This window comes from Fukomys damarensis, unplaced genomic scaffold, assembly GCF_012274545.1.
Source record: "Fukomys damarensis isolate Sample0158 unplaced genomic scaffold, DMR_v1.0_HiC HiC_scaffold_15, whole genome shotgun sequence".
NCBI lineage: Eukaryota > Metazoa > Chordata > Mammalia > Rodentia > Bathyergidae > Fukomys > Fukomys damarensis.
Genome location: NW_022900927.1, coordinates 30,273,104 through 30,297,044, shown reverse-complemented (window position 1 = coordinate 30,297,044; position 23,941 = coordinate 30,273,104).

Here is a 23,941-nt window from a genome sequence, read left to right as displayed (position 1 = left end):
TTTGTATTCTACAAACATTTGTTGAGTGCCAACTTTGTGAAATAGAAATAAAACTGAGAAATTAAATGATGAATGGGCCAAAACAATTTAAATATTTTACACCCTGGTAAAAGATCAAGATAATAAATCTTAAAAATCTGAGTTTTTTTTTTTTTTGTACCAGGGATCAAACTCAGGTACTTGCACTTGCAAAGCAGGGGATGGAACCACTGAGCTAAATCCTGGACCCCTTTTTTTTTTCTTTTCATTTCTTTTTTGTGGGGTGGTGGTGGTACCGGGGATCAAACTTGGGTCCTTGCACTTGAAAGGCAGGCACTGGAACCACTGAGCTAAATCCCCAGCCCAAAAAATCTGAAATTTAAAGCAGAAATATTTCATCATCACAAGAGACATATAAAATGTTAGAGTGGCTTAAAGCAGGGACAAGTCATGTGTGGTTTGTGAATCAAGGCTTTATGACAAAAGTGGTTTATAAGAAAGTTCTAGAGCCTGGCGTGGTGGTGCACGCTTGTAATCCCATCATTTGGGAGGCTGAGGCAGGAGGATTGCTGAGAATTCAAGACCAAGCTGGGCTACATAGTGAGTTCCAGGTCAGTCTCAACTGCATAGTGAGATCCTGTCTCAAAAAATTTAAAAAAAAATAAATAAATAAAGTCCTGGAATTATAGGTAGGATTTTGATAGGCAGAGACAATTCAAGAAAACTTTCGGTCCAGAAGTATCGAAGATGAAGCCAGAATTCGGAAAGTATTTCAGTTTTAGAAAGGAATTTGTGTGCCAGTTTAACAAATATATAACATCCATAAAGGGAATAGCTGGTGGTGTTGATTCTATTTCGGGAGAAAGCCTGAGAGGGCTAAACTGATACTTCCTAGATAGCATGTAACAGATGCATGATGGGCATTATGTTTTGAGAAGGATTAAACTACAAGAAAAATAGAAGAGAGAAGGAGCCAAAAACTAAACAGGAAAACCAGGATGCGGATTCAGTATTACGTAGAAAATAACAACGGGAGGAGTCAGTACTAAAGAGAAAGGTGAAGTAAAATGGTATTTTGCAAGATTTTCACAAGGATTAACGATTTCTTTCAGTTAAAGGAAGAGTGGGTAAAAGACAAACATTAACTGAACACCTACATAATACAGGTACTGGTCTCAGCTATCATACTAAGGGATCTAGAAAGTTAAGAGAAGAAACAAGAGCATCTCCAAGATTCCCAGATCCGGTATTCTTTACTCTGTTAACAGAGAAGGGAAGTTAGGTGATAGTTTCATTTGAATATGTTGGGCTTGACGTTTTGGTGGAAGATTTAGATGGAGATCTATAATGGAAACTGAAGCCAAAACCAGGGGGCCCAAGCTACTGCGGCTTTCCTCACCACGGCTGCCTTGCTTCCCGGAGGGTATACTTTCATCTCACTTTTCCTCTTTGACCTGGCCCAAGCCCCTTCTGCGGAGCCAGTTTCTCCCTCACTCTTCATTTTTATTTTTTCAAGTAAACTTTGCCCAAAAGGTGAGGGGAGCCCAGAAGCTATGTCTGGAAATCATCTAGGTAAAAGAGATAGCAAAAGTTGAGAATACATCACCAGAAGACAGCTGGTAGAGAAGGACTCTGGAGAGAACGATAAGAACGCTGGTAACCTTCACCATGGACACTGCAAACACCATCCAGTGATCAGTATGTGCCAGGCATGCTGCCGAAGACTTTGCATTCAAGAATTATCACAACAAAGGAATATGTGAAAGCTATAGTTATAACTAATTAGTTATTAACACACATACAAAATTTAATATTCCAGAAATAAAATCCCAGATGGTTTCAAGGTAGAAAATAATGAAGAGGGGAATCATAAAAGGATGTGGAAAAAACACTAAATTTTAATGCCTTCTTCAGAAAACAATGAATTACTTCAACTATTAATCATTAAAATAGAAATTCAATGTGTATTGAAGAGTTTTGAGTGAACAGAGTAAGTTCTTTGATCACTGAAAGGGAAAAATGGAATAAAAAGCAAGTAACTATGAATGTACAATAGTCATAAATTTTTATAATTTAAAAACACAGCTCTAAAATAGACATTTTAAAACTGTTATCAATACAGGATACTTGCAATTCTGTAATCATAGTGAAAACTATAAACAAACATAAATTAACTCATTAAATTAGCAAAAAGTATAAAGATTTACATGACACAGTTTAAAAGTGTGACCATATGCATACATAGACACATAAATGATTATAAATGAATATTATTTTCAAATGTCTATGAAACATTACCAAATAAATTGATTTTGTTTTTTTTGTTTTTTTTGTTTTTTTTTTTTTGAAACAGGGTCTCACTATGTAGTTGAGACTGACCTGGAACTCACTATGTAGACCCAGGCTGGTCTCAAACTCACAGCAATCCTCCCGCCTCAGCCTCCCGAGTGCTGGGATTACAGGCACGTGCCACCTTGCCTGGCTAAATAAAATGATTTTGGATCAAAGATGAATGATTTCAATAAAATTCAAACAATAGAACTCACAGTTTTATACCTTTAAATCATGTGGTAGCGAAAACAAAGAAAAGCAAGAAGATAAGTAAAATTTTAATAACTTGATTAAAGAGAAAATTTAGACCAAAATTATAGGGAATTCTCTGCAAATTGGTCAACATGCTTAGTGAAATCCCTATCAATATTTCAGTAGCTCATTTTTTTTTTTTGCAAAAAATTTCAAGTTGATCCTAAAGCTTATAAGGAAGCCAGACGAGGCAAAATAATATTTAAAAAGCAGAATCAAATGGTGAACTCTCACTTCCCAGTTTCAAAACTTACTGCAAAACTACAGTAACCAAGACTTGTGTGGTACTGCTGTTAGGCACAGACATACAAACCAATGGAATAAATCCACATGTCTATGGCCACCCATTTTTCATCATGGTGCCAAAACCACTTGATGAGAAAAGAATAATCCCTTCAAAAAGTAGAGCAGGAACAACTGTATATCTATATGCAAGAGAAAGCAAAAGAATTTTTTTACATACAAATACAAGAAAAAAAAAGATTTGACTTAAAATCTGCATGTGTCAAGGGATATTATGAAGAAAGTGAAAAGAGTATGAAGATAGCTTCTTATCCCACAAAATAAACAATTAACTCAAAATCAATTAAAGACCTAAATGTAAGAGCTAAAACTATAGGACTCTTACAAAAATACCAAAAGGGTAAATCTGCATGACTTCAGATAAATCAATGGATTCTTGAATGTTGTGTTTGTACCAAAAAAAAAAAAAAAAAATGCAGAGATGCTGGGCAGAAAATGACTATTTTGTTATAGAAATAAAATGTCTTACTTTAAATTTCCTTGTCCTCTTGTTAGTTATAAACTATTATTTTGCTATTTTTCTCTGCATTAATTGAGAAGGGAAGCCTCCTGTTTCAATTAAATATTCCAGAACTTTCCCATCCATTTATTAAAATCAATAATAATGGAAGAACTTTTATCTGCTTTATGAAGGATGAAGTACCCAGGGCTTTGGCTTCTTTTGGCAAATCTCTTCTTTCTCTCCTGTTTTTTTTTTTCTTTTAGATTATTGTCATAAATTCCACCATTTCCTTTGTTTTTAATAATATAAACCATTTTAAGTAACTTTATTTCAAATTTATAGACCACTTGTATAAGTTCAATTTACCTATGTATTTAACTTTTTAATCACCTCACTCTCCTTTAAGCCACCACTTTCTCTTCTTGACTATAAAATTTTATTAATACCTTAGTTTTTCGAAGTAGGGTTTCAAGGCATTTATTTGGGAAGATAATCTGGCTTTTGAGTCCTTGGATAACTGAAAATGTCATTATTTCTTTTTCATTTTCTCTACCTGATAATAAACAACCAAGGTAAGTAAGGATGGATATGACTTTACTTACTGTGTCAGTAAGTATAATGATCAAATAACAAAGTTCTTACAGGAAGGTAAGGGCTATTCTGTTCTTTAAAGAATTGGATTATATCTTTTATTTTACTATATAGTCACAGAAGATTTTCGTTATTCTTGGTTAATTTGTTGGGAATTTAGAAGATAATTTTCAATATATGCTATATCATCCTTTAGGTATAAATTGATATTCATTCTATAATTCTGTAGCTGAGTATGGCAGTTTCCGAATATGGCAAAGAAAATAGACAGTAGGGGTTTCCTGTGCTTGAGGTCTGGCAAACAGGCTAGACACCAGGTTAGGTACCAAGGAGAGTCTCAAATAATTGCAGTATTGGCCCGGCCAGTGATACAGGGATGCTGCCTAGGAGGGTAAATGAAATTGCAACAAGTGTATTTTCTAAAAGAGCAAGAAAAAAACAAACAAACGGAAAGTTATTATTTGTACAAGAGTAGATCCAGTAGGGACAAAGAATGTATAGAATATCCTACATTCAGATTTCATTGAAATCCTTTAGACTTTTTAATGTGTAATTGTGCTTTCTACTGTATAACTTTTCTTTGTTATTTTATCTCCGGTTCAAACCCGTATTATGGCACTTTACATTGACTAGATTCCTAAGCAGTCTTTCCAGCTTTCTTCATAGAAACCCGCCCTAACTAAGAGTCAGGCACAGAAACCCATTTCCCCCCTCTAAAAATAATGCCACCTCTGTTTCAACTATCAGCTCTGGTTTTTCTGTATTTATTCTCCATGTTACCAGTGCAACAAAACTTTTGTAATTATGCAGATGTAGTGAGAACCATGTATAAGCCCTTTCTGAATCAGAGGATTGAAAGGACAGCCTAATATTAACACTGATTTGGTAAACACATAGTGGCTATTATGCATGCCACAGAGTATTTAGCCTCTGATGAAAAACCTTTTCATGATTCCCTGATTACATAATTGAGCTTTATAATTTATGTCTTATTACAGCCCCTGCAAAAGATTTTATGGTCTGCTTAATTGCGGTTATGACATAGCCCAGGCTCAGATTCTGTTGTTGTAATTCCAAGTCGTGTTCATTCTATTAGTCTGCATTGCATCTTATGTGCCCTGCTAGACTGTAAATTCCTTGAGGGAAGACAGTAAATATTTGTGGATTTTATATATTTTAAAGGAATTGTATAAAAAAGGGTGAGACATGAATAATTAATTCCATGGTTAGACTATAATTCTAATTTTTCTGTATTTAAGCATATTTATATTTATTATTAAATGCTGAAATGAACTGGCAATAAAGAAGAAAGAAATCTAAATTGGAATTACAACTGTATTTCAAGACATTCAATCAGGAAAACACAAATTTATCTATAAATCACCTCCTCCAGTGTTCTTTCCATCTGGTCATTTGTCACTTAAAACGCTGTCTCCCACTGTCACTTAAAACACTGTCTCCTTAAACAAGCCCATCCATATATAATTACAAAATTGGGAACATTCTCTAAGTGTATGTTTATGCCATAATCTAATTTAACATTGCTACATGCCTTAACATTTTCTGAAAGAGCAAGAAAAATAAACAATTGAAAGTTATTATTTGTACAAAGTCCAGTAGGGATGAAAGAATGTATAATTAGAATATCCTACATTCAGATTTTATTGGAATCCTTTAGTCTTTCTATTGCATAATTGTGCCTCATGAGCATTCCCCAGGTTAGTCAATATTATGTAATTAGGAAACCATAATTGTTTGTATATCACTTTTACCCATTGGTGAATATGTATCTTTCTTCTAATGTTTTTGCTGTTGTAAATTATACTACAAAGAACATCCTAGCACATAAGTCTGTGCACATCTTTTATTATTTTCTTAAGATAAAACCCTATACCAGTCAGGATTTTAGCAGAAGATTGATGGCATAAAGTGTTTCATTCAACAGACTTCAGTGATGACACTGATTACAGATGTGAGCAGGCTTAAGGAATGGTGAAACACTTAGGGAAAAAGAAAAGAAACCCTTATTACCTCTACACCTGAAAAAGAAGCAGAAGGCTTCAGTGTTATGGAACGCAGAGAGAGCCTCAACTAAAGAAAAGGGTCTGCTCCAGAGAGATTTGGCCCTAAAACTATGCTTTTCTGGATATAGTCTTGGAACAGCAGCACAGTAAACCTGAAACCTCTTAGGAATGGAACTTCTTGAGACCTATTTCATCCCTACTGAAATAGAAATAGGGCCCTAGATAATTTGGATGCATGGTTTGAGAGCTATAAAGCCATTCATAAAACTATGGCGGGGGGAGGGGGCTGCAGATGAAGAGATATATACATTCAATCAGAAAAATGCAAACTGAATCCCCACCCTGGATTTCTAAAAGTGCCTTCATTGGCTAAATACAACTAGAAGCTGCAGAGCAGGATAGCCCATGAATCTAACCCACTGAAGACACAAAGGGGGACAGAGGGGAGTGGAAAGTGATGTGGAGGAGCAGAGAATAACCAGCCCAATCCCTTTGTAGAGAATTTATGAATCAAACAATGTGAACATTTAAAAATCCCTTAATATACATTAATAAACTGTTCATAAAGAACTTGTGAATAAACACCAGCAGTGGCTAAGACTGCCAACCTGGTGGAATTCTTGCTAACTTTTGAGAATTAGTTTTTAAAAAGTTTGTTCTAGTTTCATGAGTTAAAAATGGTTTCTCAGTTTTGTTTTAATTTGCACTGCTTTATTTAAAACCATATTTTTTTTCCTTTAGCACTGGGGATTGAACTCAGGGAGCACTGAACTCCAGTCATTTTTTAAAAAAATCTTAAACTGTCTTGTTGACTATGAAAATTTATTTTACATTTAAAACATAAAAACTCGTTTTTAGAGGAGGCATTCATATTCTAAAATTCATGAATTAAGAAGTAAATCTTCCTTTATGAAAATAAATATTTTCTCTTTCACTCACTAACACTGCTTAATGTTACGAATATAAAGGAAACGAGGACATCCTTTTGCTTTCAAACTCAAGAATAAATACAATTCCAATCATCTTTGACATATTTTAAAATTAAAATAATAATAGAAATTCATGTATTTTTCTTCTTTTTTACATATAAACTGAAAGCAGAGTCCATATGTTGTACATGTATTTGCATGCATACATTTGTTTAGTACTATATACTCTGGTTTCTTTCTTTTCTTTTTTTGAGACAGGGTCTCAAAATGTAGCTCAGGTTGGCCTTGAACTCACTGGGTAACCCAGGCTGGCTTTGAACTTGCAGACCCTCCTTATGCCTTATCCTCCCAAGTGCTGTGATTACAGGCAACCACCACCATGCCTGGCAATGCACTATATATTCTGAAAAGAGAATATTATCTGGTAAGCAAAACATAGATTCAGATCTTGGCTCTATCATTTCTTTATTCCATGACTTTGAACATAAAATTTAACAACTATGAGCCTTAATTTCCATATTTGTAAAATATGGGTAATAGTAGCCACCTTACCAGGATTTTGTAAGGATTAAATGAAACAACATATGTGCTATGGTCTGAATGTCCCCCCAAATTAACATATTGAAATTTAATTATCAGTATGATAGCTTTAAGAGAGAATAGGTGCTTTAGAAGTTAATTGGGACATGAGGGATCTTCTCTCATTAATAGATTAGTGCCATTATTAAAAAGCTTAAAGGAACTAGCTAGTACCCTTTTGCCCCTTTTACCTTCCTCCAAACAATAACAACATTAAAGCTGATGATATCTTAGGAAACAAAAGCAGCACTAGACACAAACCTGCTTGTACCTTAGTTTGGACTACTCAGCCTCCAGAACAGTGAGAAATAAGATTCTATTCTTTATAAATTACCCAGGCCTGCTTCGTTACAGCACAGAAACAAACAAATACAATATGTCAAACACTTGGAACAGTCTGGTATATAGTAATTTCTCAAACATGTGGTCAGAATTTAAAACAGAGATGGATTCTTTATATTATAGAGGGGATAAGAGCACATACTCTAGGGCTGGTGACATCCCTTAGTGGCAGAGCACATGCCTAGCATTCTTGAGGCTCTGGGTTCAATCCTCAGTACAACAACAGAAAACAATGACAACAACAACAACAATAAAGGACACACTCTGTAGCTACTCTACTTAGTCCAAACTTCTAGCTCTGCCATTTAGTAGCCATCTGACCTTTGTTGTAAAACAGGGATAATAATATTCCCACTTCACAGAGTTGTCATAAATGGTATATGAAATACACACACACACACACACACACACACACACACACTCTAACACAGGTAGAAAAGATAGAAGACTCAGAATCCCAACTGCACATTTGAATCACCTGCACACTCCCAGCTTGATAAAGCTAACCCTGTTGTAATGGGTCTGGGATAGGGCTGTACCATGGATAAATTTCAAAAGAGCCTCAGGTAATTGTAAGATGGAGCAAGGACTGTGTTACGGCTTATATCTAGATGTCCCCCAAAGCCTCGTGCAGTCATAGGCAGGGCTTTTTGGAGGTGGCTGGATCTGGGTGAGTGATGGTGGGATCAAGGATGTGATGTTGGGATTGACTCATGGTGAGATGCTAGGATTAAGGCTTCCCCTTGCTGGGTGTGAGCGCTACCCAATTTAAGGGTGGGTAGCCTGGATAAGATATAAGAGACAGAAAGAGGGTCACTGTTGGTACCTTACTGCTTCTTTGCCACTTTGCTGCCTTCTGCCAACCATGAAATGAAACCTCTACAAACCATGAGCCAAAATAAACCTTTCCTCCATTAACTTTGGGTGTTGGGTATTATGTCTCAGCATCAAGAAAAATTAACTAAAACAGAATCAGAATGACTAATTTAAGCAATCCAAGCAACTAGAAAGCCTTTTCCTGAGAGGAAAAGAACTCTGATTGGTTTTGAATAGAGGAGTGGATATCTTCCAATTTAGACTCTAGGACCTGAGTATCCCCTTTCCCCATTGAATTAAGAGGAATTGCCTTGGGCCACATATAAAATATGTAATATAGTTAATGTACATAAGTAACAAAACTTCCTTTTAATGTTTTTTTATTATAACAGAGAAAAGAGTGCAACAAATATAAAACTAGAGGGGTAGTTGACCTTGTTTTTGTGAAACTAATTTATCAGTGTCTGGTTCAGTGGAAGTGGTTGCAGGAGTTCTCTAGGTGCTCTTCAGAAATTTTTCATCTAATTTTACTCTTTGTATGCTTCATCATTGAAAACAGTTGTTCACAATGTACATACTGCAAAAAGTGATGACACGCACAAGATGGTTGTGAAACAAGGAATACGTCCCCCCCACCGGGAAAGGTATGTCTTATAACTATCTAGTAAAGAGACATGAGCAAATTTTTCTTCAAGTTGAATATCTGCTTGCAGCCCTATAATTCTAAAGATTAATAGCAACAATTTATTTTTTCTAGTATTAATAATGCTATATGTGTAACTATAACAATACCATAAACAAAAAAATATTTGATGCATTTGTATACTTACTAAACCAAAGCTGCTAAAATAATATTTGAACAATGATAAATGTAATTGTACTGTATATATAAAATGTACCAATAAACTCAATGAGAAAAAAAATTTTAACTCATTTTACAAACTAAAGTCCAAGTTTAATAATTAAATAAGAACATTTACATATCTGCTTAAAAAATAAACACCTCTCTTCACAGACACATGCACATCTAGGTAGGTTGAACTACTACTGTTGAAGTTTGATAATTAAAACCTTTTTTATACTGGGCTACATGCCATTTACAGCAATTCTTCTGTAAATTGTTTTATTGTCACGTTAAATTATATGCCTTTTTTTTCAAATTGCTTCTCTTTTTGCAAAGAGAAAAGAAAAACAATGTTAATAATGGGAAACTTAGGTTTCTGTTCAGATGTATTGTTTAAAAGCTGTAAAATATGAATTACAAAAAGTGCTTCAATATGTAGTCACTCTGGAAACTCCATAAAACTAAAGTCTTCTGCGGCTTTCCAGAACCCAAGGCCCCTATTCAGCAGGAGAAATATAAACCTTCCCTAATTCCCCCAGGTATTATTATTTCAAAACTTTGTGGATTGCAATGATTACAAGAGAAATTAGAATAGTAAAAGAAGGAAAGAGTAAAGTTCTCTATAATTTGAGGCTGTTCAGGAAAAGGACAAAATTTTTTTGTTTCAAATGAGTAAGTGAAGTAAGAGATGGGTGTATTCCATCTGCCTAAACACCCTACACACAAACTTTGTTTGGACACATATTTTTCTCCTTTCGATTTTTAAAGTTTTATTAAGAAAAATATCGAGAATATGCAAAGGGAGAGGGAGTAGTATAACAAATTGTGACATATTCATCACCCAGCATTAGATTACTTCTGCCAATATTTCTTGTTAGGAGTTTGATTTTTGTCTGATATTAATAATCTCACTCCATCTTTTTAATGAACACTCTAGTGTTTACTTAGTATATATTCTTCCATCCTTTTACCTTTAACTAACGTGAGTCTTATTTAAAATACATCTTCCTTTCTGTAAACAGCATAATTGAGTTTTCTTTTTTAAAATTCCAATCTGTCCTAATGAGATAATTGACAATGTGAAATAGGAAGAAAAGGGCTAAAGGTGTAGGGAAAGTGGGAAGGGTAGGGGAAAGGTAATAAGGGAAAAGAAAAAAAATATGAGAAAATGAAAAAATGGAAATAAAGTGTCTGTAAATGGGGAGGGGAGGAGGGGGTGAAGGCAGGGCAGGGACAAGGGGAAAAAATGAGAACCAAGACCTGTCATGTAAAGGTTCAAGATCCGAATAATGAATGTAATTGTACTGTATACCTAAAATGTACCAATAAACTCAATAAGAAAGAAATAAAATTCCAATCTGACAACCTCTGCTTTTTAAATGAAATGTGCAGACATTTATAGTTCCTGTAGTTAACATTATGCTTCCTTTTAGGCTATCACTTTGCTACTTGTTTTCTATTTGTCACATCCATTCTGTTCATTTTTTCCTCTTTTAGATTAAGTGCATCTTTTAAAATATTCTATTTACTCTCTTAGTAGCTTATTTTTTGTGTTTTCTTTCTTGGTATTTGCAATATTTAATTTTTAACCTAACATACTCTATAGTCAAATAATATTGTATTATTTCACATATTATAAAGAACCTTATAACCAAGTGTGGTGGTGCATACCTGTAATTCCAGCCAGCACTCTCTGAGGCTGAGGCAGGAGGAGCCCAAGTTTGAGCTCAACCTAGGCAACTTGGACACTTAATGAGACCTTGTTTCAGAATAAAAAATGAAAAAAGCACAATACTGGAAATGTATCTAAGTATGAAAGCCCTAGATTTGATTCCCAGTATTAAAACAAAATGAAATAAAGTAAAACAAAATAAGATACCACACAACAAAACATTATAAAAGTATACTTCTAATTTTAGTATATGTGCTGCCGAAGCAAGCACAAAAGTATACTTCTATTACCTACCTACCCTTCTCTTATTCTTTATGCTATTGTTGCTTTAGTTTATGAACATCAAAATGCATTGTTATTTAACTTTGCTCTAAAGAGTCAATTATGCTCAAAGGAAATTTTAAAATGAGAGGAGTGCTTTTATATTTATCCACATAATTAGCATTTTCATCTGCTATTATTTTCCTTCAGTCTCAACAACTTCCTTTCCTATTTTTTATAATGAAGTTCTTCTGGTAGCAATTTTTTTCAACTGTCGTTGGAAAAAAATTCCTAGTCTATGTTAATTTATTGAAGGACATTTTCATTCAATATAGACATTTAGGTGGACTTTTTATGTCTTTTGACACTGTAAAATCCATTCTAGCAGATGTTCTTCAGGCTTGTTCCCCTATAGGGAATCTTTATTTTTTATTTATCTCTGTCTGCTTTTTTTAAAAATTGAGTTTATTGGTACATTTTAGGCATACAGTACAGTTACATTCATTATTAGGATCTTGTACCTTTACATGACAGGTCTTGGTTCTCATTTTTTCCCCTTGTCCCTGCCCTCCCTTCACCCCCTCCTCCCCTCCCCATTTACAGACACTTTATTTCCATTTTTTCATTTTCTCATATTTTTTTCTTTTCCCTTATTCCCTTTCCCCTACCCTTCCCACTTTCCCTACACCTTTAGCCCTTTTCTTCCTATTTCACATTGTCAAATATCTCATTAGGGTCTTATGTACTATTATAGGTTTTCACACCAGAGAAACTATTCAGTATTTACACATGTTATGACTTATTTATTTCACTTAGGAGTATATCTTCAATATGTATCCATTTTCCTATGAATGAATCTAATTTCTCATTCTTTATGGCTGAGTAGTATTCCATTTTATAGAAAAAAATACATCTTTATCCAGTTTCCAACTGATGGGCAAATAGGCTGTTTCCAAGTTTGAGCTATTTCAAACTGTGCCACTATAAACATAGGTGCGCATATATCACTGTGATATGATTCTTTTAATTCTTTTGGAAAGATACCCAGCAGAGGGATGGCTGGGTCAAATGGAAACTCTAGTCCCAACTCTTTGAGGTATCTCCATATTGATTTCCATAGTGGTTGCACCAGTCTGCACTCCCAACAACAATGGAGAAAGGTTCCTTTCTCCCCACAACACCACCACAATTTGTTATTGTTTGATTTCTTGATAGCATCCATTCTTTTTAAGGTTTATTTTTAATTCCTTGTTTCCAGCAATTTGATTAAGATGTCGTTTGGTGTAGTTTTCTTTGTGTTTATCTTGCTTGGGATTTCTTGTGCTTTCTGAATCTATGAGTTTATAGTTTTCATTTAATTAAAAATACAGAATTTCAGCCATTCTTTTTTCAAATAAAAATTTCTGCCTCTTGGCCACCGTTTTTGTGCAATTCCAATTACATATATAAAAGTCTGTTTAATTATTGTCTTACAGAGGCTCTATTTTTATTAAAGTCTTTATTTCCTCTTTCTGCTTCCATGTGGGTAATTTCTAAGGCTACGCCTCTGAGTTTATTGATCTCTTTCTATTTAATCTATCCTTGAGCTCAGTCAATGAATTCTCTATTTTTGAAACTGCATTTTTCAGTTTAAAAATTCCAATTATATCCTTTTTATACCTGCTGTCTCTCTATTATAATTATGTTTTCCTTTAAGTCCTGGAGTATATTTAAAACTTTTAAAATTGATTCATTTATTCCCTATATGTATTATGCATATGAATTAGTCTTTTCTGTTTCTTCACATTCCTAATAATTTTTTATTATACACTGAATTTTAGACTATAATGTCTGGATTTTTAAAATTTTCTTTGAAGTTTTTATCTTGTTTTGAAACAAATTAATTTACTTATAGAGTAGCTTGATCTCTTTGGCTCTTGTTAAGCTTTGTTAAATATAGCTCTAGGGTAGCTTAATCCATTAATTTGCATAAGCAATATGCACTAAAAGTGGGAAAAAAGGTTATTTTCCTAAAGCCTCTAATAAATATCTCCAGTGTTCAACCTACTCTCTTAACTTCGTAGAATTTTTAGAATTCAAAAGTCTCCTTTCTTTGAAAGAAACCTGGGAATTTTTCAGCTTTTATCTTCTAAGTAGTTTTTAAACCAGCTTTGTTATGTTTCCCTCTATGAATCCTTAACCTCATAGTCATATAAAGAACGAGGGAACTTTTATGCCAACTTTCTGAGTTTATCTGCCTCTCCTTTCCCTTCCTTCTTCCTACCTTCTCCCTCCTTCCCTCCTTCCCTCCTTTCCTTCCTTCCTCCCCTCTCTTTCTTTTTTCCCTTACTTCTCTCCCCCTTAGTGTTTTTTGTTTTGTTTTGTTTTTACATAGCTCTTTCCTCTAAGTTTTTGGCTCCATAAATTTTAACTACCTCCGTATCTCCAGTCTCATTCTCCTCAGAGACTACCTTGCTCTTCTTGGATTCTGCCTTCCAACTGGATAATTGGGAAAGTCTCTTCAGAAAAACAAATCAAGATGATCCTTAGACTTAATTTATTTCCTTTTCACTGATGGTCAACAATCTTACCTTGACTATTGTTTACTATCTTAAACTTTTAAAAAAATTGTCTAATTTTCTAGGTGTTTGCAAGGGGAAGACAAGACTTGTACCAGTTCCACCCACAGATTGCAGAGGGTGTTTCAGCATCAATAATGAAGAGCCATTCAGAGCCAGTCTTATTTCATCTATACCTACTCCCCCTACTCCCATTGCTCTTAGATATATCATAGAGCTGCACATTTTGGTGCTGGACAGGATGATTACAAACTCAATTATGAGTGACTGAAATAGGAGCACACTTGAAGCTTGGGTCCATGGATGCCAGAATGTGCACTGTGTACCTGAGCGATCTTCATCCTGACTTAAAATACATGGTTCAGTTTACAATCGATTAAGGCAAATTTTTTTTAAAGTACTAGGAATTGAACCCAAGACCTTGTATATACAAGACATGCATTCACTGAACTACATCCCTAGTCCTTTTTATTTTTATTTTGAGACCAAGTTTCACTAAGTTGTCCAGGCTGGCCTGAAACTTGTGACCTTACTGGCTCAACCCCCTAAGTAGCTAGGATTATAGATGTAGGACATTGTGACAGCCTTTATTTTCTGTTTTTAAGTTAATTCTACTAAACCAACATTTATTTGATTCTTCCCCCGCCGCCCCGGTACTGGGGATTGAACTCTGGACCTTGTGCTTGTGTTTGTGAGGCAGGCAGTGGCACCATTGCACTAAATCCCCGGCCCTATTTGATTCCTTTTTTTAGAAAAGCACACATACTAGATTTAAATAACAAGTTTCTAATATGGGTATTGGTTAGGGTTATTTAAATGTTAAATTACTTGTACTTACTCATGCAGTTTAATTAATTGAATACCTGTTTGGCAGGAAAAATTAAAGAGCTGTTAATTTATTATTTTGATACCTATTATTTGGATATTATTCAAATTAAGGCATTTTATTAGTTAATGTTACCACTTACCTATTTTAATTGCTTTCAGTAGGTACATTAAGTGTTTCTATATCTTAAACATTCCCAAAGCACTTTCAGAGGCCTACAGAATATGCCGTAAATGGCAAAAAAGCCTTTAACACTCTAGCCAAAACATGGACTTGTTGTAAACACCTTATTAAAACACAAGAGGGTTGTATTCTCTGCCAATAACAGTGACATTACAGAATACTTTTCTTCTAGGAATGCAAGTAGTGTTGTTATTAAGAAAACCAGTTTTTTTTTCCTTTTGCTTTCTCAATAAACTCAGGTGGTATGATAAGACAAGTATTGGCATTTTATTTTATTTTATTTTATTTTAGAGGTGTTATGTCAGCAAGGAACAAAAAAAACTTAAGAATTCACAGTATTCTTTTATTTCAGCACAAAACTTGTGAGGCAATATACTATACTCAGATCATTAGAATTAAGCAACCTAGGTTTTAACCCTAACTGCCCATAACTTGCTGGTTTTGGTTGAAATGTAGTTCATTCCTTGTCTTGAATTCAATATAAAGAAATTCCTTCTCCACACATCTGACGGCATTCATAGGAAAATGAAACCATACCCGGTGTGAGTGAATAGTCAAGTCACTAGAGATACAAATCATATTCTAGGAGCAGGAATGTCAGGGCAACTGTGGCCTCCTTCACTAGTCCTTAACACTGAGACCCCATGTCACCATTTAGTTGTTTTATTTTCTGAGTTTTATTTATGTTTGTGCTCCATTTAAAAAATTATGTAGCTATTTTTAAATTCACATGCAATGAAATTCACTTTTTTATTGATTTTGCAAATTCTTACAGTCACATAATCATCTACACAATTAAGATTCAGAATGTTAACATTGATTCCCTCTCATTCCCTCATACTTCATCTTTGTAAGCAACCCTTGCCCAGACCCTTGGTCCCTGGTAGCTGTTAATGTGTTCCCTGTTCTATAATGACTTTCCAGAATGTCACATAAATGAAGTTATAGAGTATGGAACCTTTACAGACAGACCCAAAGCTGCCTTTTTATAACAGATATTGTGATAATTGCCCATTAAAATTTTCAAATAGAATCCATAAGTAATAGCTTCTATTCTGACACACATAATTTCAAAACAACTAGTATACACAAGAAGAGTAAAAAATCAATTCATAATAAAATAATATATATATTCAAAATGAAAATGGGTAAGCACAGATATTCTGGACCAATGAATAATCACATGCTTGGATTTACATTATTACAAAGTTTAGTTTTAATGTGAGAACATCAGAAGCCATTCTGCATAAAAAGTACAGATATATGGAAAAAAGGGGGGATAGGTGGGATGATTTGATTTTTCTAAAATGTGAGCAATTCTTGGTAAAGTCTGAACAAAGCCAAATATAATTTTTTTTGACATTTGGCACAATTTTACTATTCACAATAATATTTCTGGAAAATTCAGCGTGTATTAAAAACTGTGATTTTTACAGCTTTTCCATCTATATGAATCCCCAGTGGGTAATGAAAAGATATATAGGCAGCCAGGGGTATTGAGGACCACACCTGTAAAACCGGCAATCTGGGATGCTGAAGCAGGAGGATCACAGGTTTGAGCCCAGATGGGGCAACTTAGTGACTTAGTGAGACCTAGGGTTCAATCCCCAGCAAAAGAAACAAAAAGACTTGGCTTGTGTGGCTTTGGGACAGAATTTGGTCCTGTCTTGTACATGACACAGTATCTACATCCTTGGCTTATAGCACATAGCAGCCCATGCAAACTTCAGACACTGTAAAAACGAAATATTCTCAGAAATTTTTATAATGCTTCCAAGTAGACTACAGTTGAGATTCACCGACCAAGACAAAGTCTGTTCGTGCCATCCAGTAATGTCTTCCCAGATCAATGCTCACTCGTCTTCTGATCACTGATTTAATTTCTCAGAGAACTTCACATTTGGAAAGAACGTCTTGAAGTGCTACTTTTGTGTCCTAGTCTCCAGAATTATGTTATTTTCCATGTGAAAGATTATATTATTTATATTTTTATTTTCTGTAAATTCTGATGTTTTGATATTTGAAAAACCTTTCTGACTAGAAAGAGACTCCTCTGAAGCCATACTTAGAAAGTTCAAGTCTTTGATATGCACACTGACGAGTCCAAGCCTCTCATCAGAGTGGCCTGTATACCAGGAGGTATTACTTCTCTGCCTTGATCTTCCAAGGCTAAGCATCAGGCAACAAAGCACTTCCCCTAACTTTAGAGTCCACTGAAATTGCCCAAACTACAGAGTCCTACGTTGCCCTGACCTAGGCTCTCCTTCACTCCTGCCTGGTCAGCTTCCTTATCAATCAAGTGACCTTGTATGGTGTGCTGTGTCTCTTATTTCTAGGACTATGAATATAATAATAATGCACAGGCTTTCCTGAGCCTTTCCTGTGTCTCATAGTTGCACCTGATTAACCATCACATATGAGACACAGAACAGAATATCAATAAACTATTATTTTTGTTTATCCTTGTTCTTTCTTTAGATTGTGTAGACTGAAACAGTCACTGAGACACAGACCAAGTTGGAAGTGACAACATTGAGATTAATTTGCACAAAACCAATTTATTTTGTGTTAACTCTGTAAAGGCAGTGTCCTCTCAATAAGTCTTGCTTCAGAATTAGCTGAGCTTCTTGAAATTTTGAAGGTGTTCTTTAAGAATTTGTAATTGCATGTTTTTAAGAATGTGTTTACAACTAATGCAAATGATCCTCTGTATTTATCTGAATGAAGCCAGTAAAATAAAATAGGATTGTTTGGTTTCAATTATTCCTATGAGTGGAAACAAAAATGTATCATGTTCTTAGGCAAGATGCCTCAGAAAACTTGAGCAATCTCAAGAATGAGTGCAAGGTTCAAGAATTCATGTCTAACAAAAAATAAAATTACAGGCCAATATCCTTAAAGAACTTAGATGAAAAAACCTCAAAAAAGTATAAGCAATCTGATGCGGACAGAACATTTGAAGGTTCACATATCCTGATAAAGTGGAATTACCAACAATCAATAAGACAGCTTTCACAACATATAAAGCCTTTGGTCTTTTCTAAATTATAAAGATAATTTTCTTAGTATGTAGAAAAAAACCTTAACAGTCACATTGCTTTCTTTGAGATCTTAGTTGGTGTCTCTAGGGTGGCACAGCTGATGAAACTGGACTGCACTACCATTGTTCATTAATGATAGACTTTCTATTGCAACATACAAAAGACAGAGCAAAAACTTCTTGTGGAGTAAGTTACATGGGTGCATGTAATTCAGTGACAACTATCCAAGGCATTCAGAACAGCCTTAGTTAAGATTACATTTTTACAGACTGTCTGTAAAATTTTGGAAGACCCTATTAACTTATGAGAGGGAACTAACTATAATCATTTGGATCCAAATATTACAATAATTCTTTAAACATACATTTAACAGACACTTGGGAGGTATCTACTATATTTAAGGCACTTTGAAGTGAAAAAAAATCTTTAAATCTGAGCTGAACTAGCTAATCAAGCAGAGTTCTCAAATTAAAAAAAAATCACGCTAGGAAGGTATTACAATTTATGTTTCCATTCTTCTAATATGGAACAATGAAATTGCTTTCCTTTTTTTCCTACCTGTCATAAAAAGTAGATCTGTTAAATGTCATGGGGATGAAATAGCATGTATGAACAGAAAATAATGGATGTGATTTGTGGGAGACAAGTTATGCTAGGTTGCTTGGCAATGTCAACATGCGAGGAAAGAAGAACCAGAGTGTTGCATGGGATGACGAAGACTACTGAGCTGTGTGTGCTGCAGTAATGAGGTGTTATATGTTGTGATGTGCAGTTCTTAAGTGATAAAGAATGGAAGCAGCATAGCAAGAGGTACTTTGAAGAAGTAACCTTGTTCTATTACAATTTTTTAAAGCTATAAAAGCATGTCTTCTCATTTTATTAAAATCAAATCAGGAAATATTTATGCATAGAGGGAAAATTATTCCCTACCTCTGTTTTCACTCTCCATAGTGGATCACTGGAAATATCGAGGTATATACTCTTTTAGAAATTATATAGAAATAGAGATTATTCTAGGTAATTATGGTCTATGCATCATTATGTACATATACCTCTTATATATTATTACTTAAGACTGCATTAAGCATAATGCTTGGCATACTGCTCTTTTAGTTTATTATCTAGCAACTTCCTTTCCATAGCAGTGTGCTATGGCGAGTGTCTACTTCTTTCCTCCTCCAAACGTAGTTCAGGGTATAGCTGATGTGCCCAGTCTCATTCCTAACACCCATGGCCACCAAGATAGTTCTTCCAGAGATTGCAAGACAGAATGACAAGCAAAAGGGCAGCATGCTGGGTGAGTGGACGGCTAGGCACTGACTACATCTTCCTATACAACAGTCTTTGTTCCTATTGCCCCACACCCCTCCAAATGAGAGCTTCCGCCCCCTCAGACACCTTCTTATTCCCTGTCCTTCTGTCTCCCCTCCATGTCACAGGCCACAAACTCAGGAATCTGAAGAAACTTTGCAGGTTAAAGCAAAAATGAAGCTGGGTTGAAGAGATATCTTGATAACACTAGCCTTGTTTGAAGTGCAGGCACTGTTCACACCATCTGATTATCCCTTTAAAGAAGGAACTATGCCCAATCTCTCTAAAAAAAATTTTTTTTTTTGGTACCAGGGATCGAACTCAGGACTTTGAGCTTGTGAGGCAGGTGCGGTGTCACTGAGCTAAATCCCCAGTACCCAATCTCTCAATTGTAAGACAAGCCAGAAATCCAACATTTTATGAGAACATTTCTGGTTTCCAAATGTTTCCAGTTAAGTTTTAATTTAGCCTGGTATTGCATTTCTCCTTTATTTTATTTTTAAAATAAACTTTATATTTTAGAATAGTTTTTAGCTTTATTGCAAAAATGGAAAATATAGTACAGGGTTCTCACATTACCTCCCCAATCTTCCCTGTTATAGACATTAGTATTAATTAGGTTTCTCTAGAGGAAAAGTATACATATATATGTGTGTGTGTGTGTGTTTGTGTGTGTGTGTGTGTATGTGTGTGTGTGTATATATATATGTGTGTGTGTGTATATATATATATATATATATAATTTACATACATATATATATATATAATTTACACAGGGGATCCAGTAGCTGCTCAGTCCAAGATGGAATCCACAGAACAAAAGAGGTCAAAGATAACAGCACTAGTCCAAGGTCCAAGGCCTGGAAGAGTCACCTTTAGACTCACTGGTACAAGTCTGTGTTGGAAGTTTGAAGAAAATGGAGACCAATAGTGAAGACAGAAGCTATGCTAAAATGGGTGCCCTTCCTCCTTTGTTTTCTTTTTTATTCTATGCAGGTGAATAGTCTACTGGTTGGCACCGCCACATCTGGAGTGGGTTTTCCCCCCCAGTTTGTTGGCCTACATGTCAGTCACCCACAGAAACACCCAGAACTGCATTTTACCTATTTGTTAGGTGTTTCTTTCTTTTTTTAAAAATTGAGTTTATTGGTACATTTTAGGGATACAGTACAGTTACATTCATTGTTGGGATCTTGTGCCTTTCTTTACATGACAGGTCTTGGTTCTCATTTTTACCCCTTGTCCCCGGCCTCCCTTCACCCCCTCATCCCCTCCCCATTTAAAAACACTTTATTTCCATCTTTTCATTTTGTTAGGTGTTTCTTAATCCATTCAAGTTGATATATCATGATCAATAGTCATAATATATTTATATTATGCTAATATATAGTATAGTATAGTCACAATTATTTTTTTAATTTTCAATTTTTATTAGTACACATTTGAAGTACATAATGGTCACATTCATTATGGGAAACTGGTACATGTACATAAACCATCTCAATTAGTTGTCACAATTCATGAACCCATATTGATACATTATTGTTAATAATAAACTTAATTATTGATAATCATTTAGATTTTCTTAGTTTTTATCTGATGTCCATTTTCTACCCAGAATAATACATTACACTTTTCAGATTTTTATTTTTTATTAGTACTTATTTGCAGTACGCAATGATGACATTCCTCATGGGGAGTTGATACATATATGTAACATGTCTTAATTCTTAAAACATCCCCTTCCCCTCTTTTCTCTCCCTTTCCTTCCATCCCGTGGTCCCTTTTCCTTTGCAAAAGTTTATTATATTTAGCTGTTATGTGCCCTTAGGTTCTGCCTGGTTGCAACAGCTTCTCAAACTTTGTTTTTGGTGATCTGACAGTTTAAGGGAGTACCGGTCAAGTATTTTGTGGAATGTCCCTCAGTTGAATTTTTCTGATTTTTTTCAGGATTAGCCTGTGGTTATGGGTTTTCAGAAAGAAAAACACAGAGGCAAAGTGCCGTTCTCATTCTATCATATGAAGGGTAAATACCGTTAACATGACATCATTACTGATGCTGACCTCGATCACCAGGATGAGGTACTGTTTGTCAGGCATCTGCATTGTACATCTACTTTTACCATTTTCCATACTATTCTCTGTGAAAGAAACTCACTAGCTCTATTTACCCATAGTTAATGTCAGTCTAAAAATATTAAATGAAGGCCAGGGATTTAGCTCAGCGGTTCGGTGGCCTGCCTCGCAAGCGCAAGGACCTACGTTCGATCCCCAGTACCAAATAAATAAATAAAATGAAAATATTAAATGAAAATTTCTAGAAACAATTGATAAAGACTTGAATTGCATGTCATTCTGAGTAATGTGACAAAATCTCAAGTCATCCCACTTCACCCAGCCCAGTACAAAGTTCAGTGTATCCATACTGTATGATCTCCTACCCGCCCATTAGTTACTTAGTAGCCCTTTTAGTTATAGGTCGATTATGATGGTACCATGGTACTTGTGATGGTAACACAGTGCTTGAGTTCGAGTAACCCTTATGTAGCAGCCTAATACCATGGCACAGAGTCTACATCATTTGCTTCACTTCACATCATCCTGTAGGCTTTGCAGGTTCCATTATCACAAGAAAAGAAGTGTGAATAAAGTATAATGAGGCATTTTGAGAGTCTACATTCACATAACTTTTTTTACAGGGTATTTATATATAGTGTAATTATTCCATTTTACTATGTTATTAATTTTTTAGACTGCCCAATTTATAAATTAAGTTTTACTATAAGTGGCTACAGGAAAATAAAACATAAAATATATAGGACTCGGTACTATCTGCAGTTTTAGGCACTCACTGGGAGTCTTGGAATGTATCTTGGGCTGGTTAATCTTGTTAACTAGCCTAGATTAAGAGACTCCTGCAAAGGTGGCTGGATTATTCAGGCACTAACCTTATCGATAGTTTGACTTCATCAATGGGTCAACCTGTTTGTGTGCTCATAGCTTATGACATGGTTCATAGAGTTTGATCTTGGAGTCTATGGAGTTCCTGGCCCCTTCTTCTCTGGCTCTTCCCAACCCACTCTGTCTATGGCCACCATGAAATGAATAGTTTTTCTCTGCCATGAGCCTCCTCCATCATGTTTCTGCTTTGGAGCCACCTGAACATGAACTGAAATCTCTGAAACCACGAGTCAAAATAAGCTTCTACTTTAAAAGTTGAGTGTGCCAGATATTTTGTTCTAACACAAAGAAAGTTGATTAACGGACAAGGAAAAGGGGCTGTATTTGGGGTTCCCTGCACATCCATCTATCACCAGTCCCAACCTTCCTTTGTGGTTTCATCTTCACTTTCCTCCCTCTCCCTCCTTAATGAGTACAAAGGCTCATTGCACTACAGATCAGCACCTGAAGATCCTATAGAGTGTCATTCTCTGACTTCTCTGTTCCCACTACTGCTGCTTTCTGTGATGCATGACACTTATCTCTTTCCCTTGCAGCTTAATTCACCTTTGACCTGCAAGACTGTGCAAGTAGCCATTATTTCAGAGGGTCCTTCTACAACCCAGTCGGCATCAGGGGACTTTTCCCTGGGTTCCCATATAAATGGTGTATGTGCCCACCATGACATTCATGTTCTGTTTCTCCTGCTGGTTCTAGAGCAGTGTCCTGCATAAAATAGGCACGTAATAAATCCTTGCGGAGTGATGGAGTTAATGAACAAATAAAGTTGAAAATATAATTGATGAGAGTGAATCATACAGGAAAGGAAATGGAGTGGCCTGGAAAATAAATGGGATAATTTTCAAACTAGAGGTTGATTTGTAATGCCTCCTATTTCATTTTGTCCAAAATTCTATCATATGCAAATAACTATTGTCATATTTTTATTTGAGTAGAGAGATTTAAAAACTTAACTCTATTCTAAGTGAAAAAGATACCTTGATGTCTCCTTACCAACAGGAGAAACAAGCCTGATTCAGCTCTTAGATGGATGTTCCCACTAAAATACACTTATTACTCTCAAAAATAGCTGACTTTTGTATAACATAAAGTATATTCCTTCCTCCTTTTAAAAAGCCGAAAGATCTGAAGTCTGTTATTTTTAAAATAGCATTTTTCTCTACCTAATAAAACAAAATGTTTTTAAGTGTCCTCTGCTGGGGAGAAGTGAACAGAGAACATTCTGAAAGGGAATATAGGTCCTTACAGCAAGATAGACTACCATTATTATCAAGACCAAATTCAACTGCTACTGAAGAACTTCACTCAGAGAAAGTTGAGGTAGGGAGGAATTTAGTTTTTATTTTTCTCTTAACAAAAATTAAATTGTACGGATAGGTCTCAATTAGCATTGCACAGTACTGTGTTTGATTAAAACAACCTGTAGAGGTCGCCCTTGCACCGAGCCACAGAGGTTCGATTAAAACCACATACTGAGGCAAAGAAAATGTCTATTGTGTTGTGAGATTATCTTTAACTGAGTGTCACTGACATTACATTGCTAAAGTGTTTTAAAACTAATGCATTAATACATTAAATAAATGAATATTCACTGAAACAAAAAGTAATAGCATGTTGGATGTGTGCTACTGAAGCAAGCACAAAGAGGTAAATATTTTAAAGGAACAATGGTTGTGAAGCTTTGGATGAGAACAGT